General features: G+C 42.6%; 1 protein-coding gene across 50 annotated transcripts in view; it reads left to right on the top strand.

Annotated features, from left to right (window-relative positions):
• Window positions 1-369: 369 nt before the first annotated feature.
• ATF2 (activating transcription factor 2) overlaps window positions 370-8,823 on the top strand; it is a 90,708-nt gene continuing 82,254 nt past the window's right edge. For 14 of the 50 annotated variants that reach the window (XR_006285079.1, XM_043525892.1, XM_043525877.1 and 11 more), the window contains exons 1-2: window positions 418-504; window positions 7,534-7,584. The gene's annotated coding sequence lies outside the window, so the exon portion shown is untranslated. Of the gene's footprint in view, window positions 505-680; window positions 1,207-1,253; window positions 1,426-7,533; window positions 7,585-8,823 lie in introns of those variants that run through there. The other 36 variants (XM_037911940.2, XM_037911931.2, XM_043525874.1 and 33 more) reach the window with 21 other exon arrangements.

Raw genomic sequence — 8,823 nt, 5'->3', positions numbered from 1 at the left:
TGCTAGGCATTGTACACAGAACAAAATGATGGTCCCTGCCCCAAAGACAAAGTAAATTAAATTACCACAAAGGGGTCAGTTTTACATTTCATCTAAAGTGCATTTGCTTCAACCACGCCCCCGCATTATTTTCAGTTCAAACCCAGAGGGAAGAGTAACCATTCGACAGTCGTCAACTAAACCAGTAACAGCTCTTGAAGGTCCCCTTTTCACCCGCGTGACTTTGCTGGCCCTGCTTAGCTTATACCACTACCAGCCTCCTTCCCCCATCCCATTCCACTGCCGGTGACTTGTTGCTTACCCCTTCCGGCCACACAGACACTAAAGGGCCCCATCCTCTAAGCCAATCAGAGGCCTGCTCTGTACCTTCACCAGCAGCACCCCGTGAGTCACGTGACCCCTTTTCTTTGGCCTTGGGGGGAATGTCAGTGAGTTATCGCGAGAAGGGACGGAAGCCTGTTGGGGACCGGGCCTTTAATGTGCGGTTCGACCCATCTGCTCGGGGTGAGTTTGTAAACAGAGCGCGGCGAAGGGGAGCCCGGCAGCGCCTCCGTCGCGTTGTAGCGGGGTTTGTGCGCGGCGCCGCCTTAGCCGTAGCGGGCGGGTGAAGGGGGGCGGCGCGGCCTGGGCTAGCTGGGGGTGTCCGAGAGGCATTAACATGGCGGCGCCGTTCTCCCTAGAGACCCCCGCCCCCACCGCGGCCTGTGGCCCCCGCCGCCCGTAGAGCCGCGAGGTCCGGGCCGGAGCCAGCGCGGAGGAGAGCGTTACCCGCCCCCGAGGTAGGCTAGTCCCCGCGCCTGCCCCAGGGCGAGGCTCCTTTCCCGGAAGCGGCCTGCCCTGACAGGTACAGCAGGCTCCCACCCGTCCCTGGGGGCGGAGGGGCCGCTCTCTCCGCTGCTGCGGGGGGGGCTGAGGGGTGCGGCGAGGCCTGCCCCTCCCCCTGCCGCTGAGGGGGCCGAGCCAGCCTCTCTTCGCCTGTGGCTGCCCTGGGTAGGGAGGAGGGCGGAGGGAGATGGAAAACCCCAGGTGCCCCTCAGCAGCTGCCAAGAGGGGAGGGCTGGGCAGAGCTGACCTGCCGTAGAGGGGGCTGTCGTAGAGGGGGCTGTCGCTCTGCCCCTGGATGTGGATGAACCTCCGTGACCTGTGTCTGTTTCCGGCCTGGCCTGGGTTGTGGTGGTCTGCTTGGGCCCATCACCATTGTGACTGGTGAGTGGGAGCTGGACACTGTTGCCAATTGTGTGTGTTTTCTCTAGGGTCCTCTCAATATCTATAACCTCTTACCTACTTGTGGTCCACCAAGAAGATGCTTTATGTGAGGCAGCACTGGTGCCCAGACATTCAAAGCATGATGGTTATATTCTAGGGCTTGAAAATCTTTCCTAATGTGATCCTCTCTTGCCTCAGGATTAAGTTTGCTAATTGGAGGTAGGGACTTCATGTGCTGCCACATCCTTCCACCTATTTAATTTACATTGCAACCTCTTGACTTTCTCCCACTTATAAAATAATTTTGGTCTTGCAAATAAAATCATTTGGGATACTCCTGTCTCACATGTATTCTGGTTGCCTTTTCTTTCCCCATCCATCCCTCAAATAAATTGTTTGTTCTTTCCAAAAATAAATACATTTTGATCTCTTTCTTTGATCTCCATAATTAATGGATTTTTGAGGTGTGTCCCCACCCTTTAACTAGTAAGTTCTAGGCTGTCTGCTTCTCCAAATAAATGAATTCTGGCCTTTTTGTTTTCTCCTTTCCACCCTCCACCCCATTTAGCAAAATCTTTGTTCAAATCTCCCTTATATCCCAGTCCGTGAATCCTGGATTTTAGTGCCTCTATTGCCCCAAGCTGTCTTGAGTGCAAGAGTTTAGTAGGACTAAAACAAACAAAAATAGCCATATATGTGGCCACTGAGAATATCCACACTTACATTAGATATAAAATATTATGCTTTACAGCAGTGGTTTTCAAGCCTGTGGCCAAGGGACTGCAGACTGTCTAAAATTTCCAAAGGGATCTGCACCTCCATTTGAAAATGTTTAGGGGTCTGCAAATGGAAAAAATGGTGGAAACTACTGCTTTAGAGTATAAGACAGCCACTAGCAGATGGGGTCAGGAAAAAAAATCCCCTATGGGCAGGTTATTCCATAACTGTCAAATGCAGGATTTCTTGAACTTTTCTCTGAAGTATTGGTAGTGGCTATTATCAGAGGCCCCAATACGGCAAAGGCATATGCATATGCTTAACTTTACTACTAGAAATAGCCCCATTGATTTAAAACAAATGTTTGCAGAACTGGGGCTAGAGAAAGGATGCTGGATTAGGTAGAACACTGCTCTGATCTGGTAGTTATAACACCTACTAAAACACCATTGTGAAAATAACACTTAGCATTTATATAGCATATTACAAATTCAAAGGGCCTCATTGCAGTGTGTGAAGTTTAAAAAAACAAAAAATACACTAAACTTTACCAGGATTCCTTGTTACATTAAAGATTACTGACAGAAATTTAAATGAATAATAATAAAAATGCATTTTTTGGGTGGGAGGGTGGGCAACTTATTTGTTTATCATCATTTTATATTTGGGTAGTTAAGTTGTACATTAATATTTTGATCTTCATTGCACACTCAATATCTTTTTCCTGATTTGGAGGCTAGTAAGCCTAATTTTGTTGGTATAGGTGTATTCTTCTTAGTAGGAATTTTTGGAGCCATACAGATTCTGCCATATAGCCTTCTTTCTACTCAGAAATGTTGTCTTATTTGGTTGTATTAAATCTTTTGGGTTCACTGCTGCTCCCATACCTGTATAATCTAATCTGTTTGGTTTTGCATAGGATATACCCAGATAATACTTGTGGCACTTTAGAGACTAACAAATTTATTGAGCATAAGCTTTCGTGAGCTACAACTCACTTATGCTCAAATAAATTTGTTAGTCTCTAAGGTGCCACAAGTACTCCTTTTTCTTTTTGCGAATATAGACTAACACGGCTGCTACTCTGAAACCAGATAATACTGTATTCCCTTAATTTTTGACATTCAGCTGTGTTTCCGATGTGCCTATTATGTCAAGGTCTTCTTCCATTTTTAGCCATTCTAGTTCATCTTTGGGTTTTTTCTTTGTTTAAGCTTCTTGTCTGTAGATATTTAAGACCAAAAATAAAAGCCATGTGCCGATGTTTAACTCTTAGCTGACATACATTTCTTTTCTGAAATTTTATCTGATCTCTACCTGGTGCACCTCCAATATTAGAAAATGTTTATCAAATTCCCACTTAAAAAGAACCTAATGAAGACTTTCACAGTAACAAGCATAGTATGGTTCAGTATTATATAGTAATACTTACTGAAGTCATCAAGTGGTGTGCATTAGCTAGCTTATTTAACTACATGATCTTATTATTAGTGTTACCCCTGTCATCTCTTCAACCATCCCTTGTTGCTTGTTACTCTCACTTGTTACATCTTGTCTTAAATTAGACTGTAAGCCCTTATGAGCAGGTACTGCTTTCCTACATATTTGTCCACCTAGCACAAAGGGTCCCTGCTCCTTCTTGGAGCTGTAGGATGTTATTGCAGAACATATAATAAATAAAAACAACTATATAACACCAAATGTAGATTCTCCTGGCATTAATGGGACACTGTTAACCTACAATCACACTTCTATCTGAAATACCTTTACTGTTGTTACAAGAAATACCTATGATTACTATCTTAAAATCTTACTACTCTAAAGAGATTAGGAAAAAAACAAACCTTTTTCAATTTTCCTTTGTCTATTTGTCAGCACTGAGTTTTCCCTAATTTTTCACATAACAATAATGGAAGGACACTTCAAAAAATCTGATTGTAAAACTGCAAAAACTGGCAGAAGAACTCAAAGGTAGCTGTGTGGTTTCTCAAAGGACTTTTAACTTATTTTTGTAAAAATGACTGGATTGTCCCCATAATTAACAAAAGTGCATATTTGATATAAATGGAAAACATAGTTTAAAAAAAAAAAAAAAAGTAGTAGGTAGTACCTGAAAGATGATTATTAGCAGGAAAATATATGTGTAAAGTATATGTAAGTAGAAAGTCTGGATTATTACATAATTCTGTAATATGTTTCCAAATCTATGCCACATTGTTCCTGATAGTATTCTGCATTAATTAAGTAGTAGAAATTCAGGGTGAAATCCTGGCCCTATCAAAGTCAATGAGAGTTTTGCCATTGGCTTGAGTAGGGGCAACATTCACACTCTGTGACTTAAGGCACAGCTGGAGCTATGCCACTGTAGCACAGGCTAAGTCTACATTTAAATTTCCTCAGTGCCAGAGCTGCATTGCTGTAGCATTTATTGCAGCATCTGGAGGGATTCTCGCGTCACTGTAGGAGGGTAATTAAGGGTGGTAACTAAGTTGATTGAAGAATTCTTCCATCGACCTAGCACTGCTTACATGCAACTCTCAGGGATGTGGATTTTTCACACCCCTGAGAGACATAGCTAAGCTGATATAGCTTTCCATTGCAGACCAGCCCATAGACACTTGCTACAGCAACAGAAGGGGTTTTTCCATTGCTTTAGTAAATCCACCCCATCAACAGACAGTAGCTAGGTGGATGGAAGAATAGTGGTGTTTATGCCAGGGCTTAATGACATCTTGCTGCAACGTAGCTTGGTCAACATAAGTTTTAGATGTAGAATCAAAGAATCATAGGGTAGAAGGGACTGGAAGGGTCATCTAGTTTAAACCCCCCGCCAAGTTGCAAGATTTGGTTTGTCTAAACCACCTAACACAGATGCCTATCCAGCCTCCTTTTGAAAACCTCCAGTGAAGGAGCTTCCATGACCTCCCTATGCAGTCTGTTGCATTGTTCTTACAGTGAGGAAGTTTTGGCTTTGACTGAGTCCAAGAAGTGTAGAACACTTCTGTCTCTAGGTAAATGCAGACAAGTTTCACAATGGAGTGCTCAAAGTGGTGAATTCTATTATTTTGGTAAAGACCCTTTTAAAATCTACTGTTTTGTATAACAGAAATCTTACCAGTGAAACAATTCTTCATATCAAAAACTCAGAAATGAGTATTTGTATCAAATTCATAGCTATATGATGGTGTGAAACAATGTAGAAATGAACTTTCTGGCTTTATTAATAAAAGTTGAAACAGTAAAAATGACCTTGCATATTGTAGTGACAGAAGATAAGTTTTCATTTCTGATTAATTGAATTTCCATGAGAAATTTTGAGATATAAGAACCCAGACAGGTGAATTCAGAAGATAAATCATAATTCACTTAGAAATTTCCACAAAAATATTCTTTTCTGAGAGAACTAAAATTTTATTTTTGCCAAACTGTAAGTCACCTTTGTTTCCAGATTCAGCTAATTATGTAGTTTATCATAAGGTGATGTAGCTTCAGTAACAGTAGAAACAGAAATGTTTCGAACAGTAATGTTTTTAAGGACATAAAATACACTTTAGAAGAGAATATGAATGTATTTAAACTTATTTTTATATCCTATCACCCAAACTCACATTTGCTTATTTGATCCTTCCCTATATTTGTATCAGTATTAGTAATTTTACTTTTTCATATTCCTATCAGAAAACCTCAACACACAAAAAATTATCTCTTGCATATTGCCTGCAGTGCTTACCCTTCCACTTGCCTTACACAGAAAAATGTCACCTTTATTCCAGCTCTGTCCCTGTCTCACCAAGTCATACTCTCCTTGTTCCTCTGCACATACCCCATTCCATAATTAGGTCTGCTGATGCTGTTGGGCTGTGTACTGGATCTTTCTACTTCAGGTCATTTGACAATCTGGACAAATGGGTTTCCTTCTGCTTTTTGGATTGGTAGGCAATGTGACCAATCACCAGCTTCAAACTTTTTTTTACTTTCTGTCCAGCTGCACTCCTTCTACGTGCTCTCTCTGCTTTATGAGCTTCCAAGAAGAAAGCAGCGGTTAGCCATTCAGACGGGCAGAAAATGCTGTGGCTATTTGTGCTTAGATCTCTTCATGATGCTGTAGTTGTTAGATCCCTTCTTTCTCTTCGTCAAGACCCACTAGAGCAAACCCAGCTTTAAGTCTTCTTCCCAGGGCAAACAAAATGGCCTCTTAAAGCAAGGCAAATAGTGGCAACAGCAAAGTAGGAGGCTCTGGCTCTCCTTGCCTTTAGGTCAGAGGTAGGCAAACTATGGCCCGTGGGCCACATCTGACCCGTGGGACCGTTCTACTCAACCCCTGAGCTCCTGGCCCGGGAGGCTAGCCCCTGGTCCCTCCCCCACTGTCCTCCCACCCCCACAGCCTCAGCTCACTGCGCCACCAGCACAATGCTCTGGGCAGCAGAGCTGCGAGCTCCTGGGGAAGCAGAGCTGCAGAAGCTGGCCTGACCCAGTGCTCTGTCCTGCGCGGTGCGTGGTTGGCTCCAGCCAGACGGCGTGGTAAGGGGAGGGGGGTTGGATAGAGGGCATGGGAGTTCCGGGGGTGTGGATAGGGGTTGTGGTGGTCAGAGGGCGGGGAACAGGGGGGTTGAATGGGGGTAGGGATTCTGGGGGCGGTCAGGGAGAAGGGGTAGTTGGATGGGGCAGGGGTTCCAGTGGAGCGGTCAGGAAGGAGGTGGGGGTTGGATGAGGCGGCAGGGGGCAGTTAGGGGTGGGAGGTCCGGGGGCCATCAAGGGGCAAGAAGCAGGGGGGGTCAGACAGGGGGCGGGGGCCGGGCCATGCCTGGCTGTCTGGGGAGGCATAGTCTCCCCTAACTGGCCCTCAATACAATTTTTGAAGCCCGCTGTGGCCCTCAGACCAAAAAGTTTTCCAGCCCCTGCTTTAGGTAGTGAATCCTCCGCCCTCTGCACAGCTCCTGTCTTGTAAGTGAGTGTTAGGAGCTTAGGCTCCTGGTTCCATTCCCATCTCAAAGTGTTTACTGCAAATTCTCCTGAACTGTATTCTGAAGGCCTCACTCCCTTTAGCACTGTCCTTTTATGACAAGTGGTGCCTCAAAGTGGAGCCCACCCAGCTCATTTGTAGTCCTACAGGCTTCAGTGACCAAGCCCCCACTCTCCTTTGCAGGGACAGAACATTGCTCAGAAGATCCACTTGTGCAGGGACTCTGACACACCACAGAAATTGTCATTTAAGCACCCTTCAACCCTATACAAAAGCCTCATGGCAGTACACTGGAGCATATCCTGTGCTAAGGAAAGCACAGGAACTGGCTTGTAAAGAGTATAGCTGGGTGGGAGAACAATTCTTGGAGGCCAGTAATAATTTCTCTGCCTAGTAAGTTTGAACATCAGATGAAAACCCCTTGGTCCAGACTGTCAAATACTTTGTCTCAGAAGATTGACTTACGGTAGGGAGAATCTCATTTTTGTTTTAAACACTTGAACCCTTCCTTTTCACTTTTGTGTTTCAAATCCGGTGGTGGTGGAGGTATCCAATAGGTCTGTAAAACGAGGCATTTACCCACTTCTTTGAGGAGGGTGGATTTTCCTGTAAATGTGAAGCAGTAAATAAACTTCATTTTGTTTCAGCTTTCTGCTTGTGTTCTAGGAATCTGAGAGAAGCTGTTCCAGCCCCTCCAGGTCAGTGCAGCTGTGACTTTTTTTTTTTTTTAAACTAAAAATTTTAATTTGTTTTATTTTTCATTATTTATTAAGTACTTTAATTTGGTAGATTTTCCATCTACCAACTTCTATACTGAAGTGAAAGGTGTGACTTTCAAAAATGCTCAAAATCATCCCAGCTCTCCTCCCCTAGAAATAATGGTATAATTCCCATTAACTTCAGTGGGAACTAAGATTAGGCTAGAGTGGAATGCTTTTTAAAATCTCACCCAGAAAGTATAAAAGTGTAACAAGTGAGCTAGCATTTAGAACTCTGTTACTTATTTTGGTTTGTATTGTTTCGGCTCTAGAAGATACTGCTTTTAACTTTAGATAATTTTAATCCGGTAAACAAAAAAAACTGAACACTTTTCCTCTTGCTCCTTTGTCCCTTTACCCCATCCAAACTAAGATTCCCCATGTTAAGGTTGAAACAGTAGAAAATTAATACCTAAACTTAAAGTAAATATTTTAAATAAACGTACTTTCCTGTGTTCAGTTTTTTATTCTTATAGTCTGCATCACTGCTTATTTTATTGTCAATCACCTAAACAGATCTTTTGTTACGTTTATGTTCTTATCTGAAAAAGACATTGTAAGAAAACAAGAATCAGGAATTAAATAAATCAAACATGCCTTTTTTTATTTTTAAGTGACCATTCTTCCTTGCCTGCTCTGGCTTACCTGTCCAATATTTATTTTAATTGTAGTACAATAAGGATTTAAGGATACAGTTTAATGCCCCTTCAAATCCAAGAGGCTTGCATTAAACATTTTTTATTAAAAGAATCTAGGGTAATTTTTCTGTGTATATAAACAAAGCCATGAATTAATAACAGCAGTGCAGACCAAGTGGGCTACTAGCAGTCATCAATGCATATAGTATGTTTCACTACTGTTTAGGTAGCCTAATAGCTCAAAGAAATGTTCAGTTTCCGCATTTAAAAATAGTGTTTGCTTTGACATTTTCATTGTATCATCACATTCAGTTATGGGCTACCACCCATCCACCCATTGTGGAGGAAAAGAAGAGAACGAGAGATGAATGGATTTTGACGTGATCTGCAAAAAATAAAATAATTAAAAATCTAAAATGTAAAAACTTCAAATACAGTATAGCAAGTACTCTAGTTAATGTCCACTCCACTTCCATTTGCACTCTTTTCTTTTTAAGAAGTTTTAAGTGCAATGCTTTGGGCTTGATGATTAAGCTTTGCA

This window comes from Chelonia mydas, chromosome 11, assembly GCF_015237465.2.
Source record: "Chelonia mydas isolate rCheMyd1 chromosome 11, rCheMyd1.pri.v2, whole genome shotgun sequence".
Lineage (NCBI taxonomy): Eukaryota > Metazoa > Chordata > Testudines > Cheloniidae > Chelonia > Chelonia mydas.
Note: the sequence above shows the minus strand (reverse complement) of the source record. Positions and strands in the feature narration are given on the sequence as shown.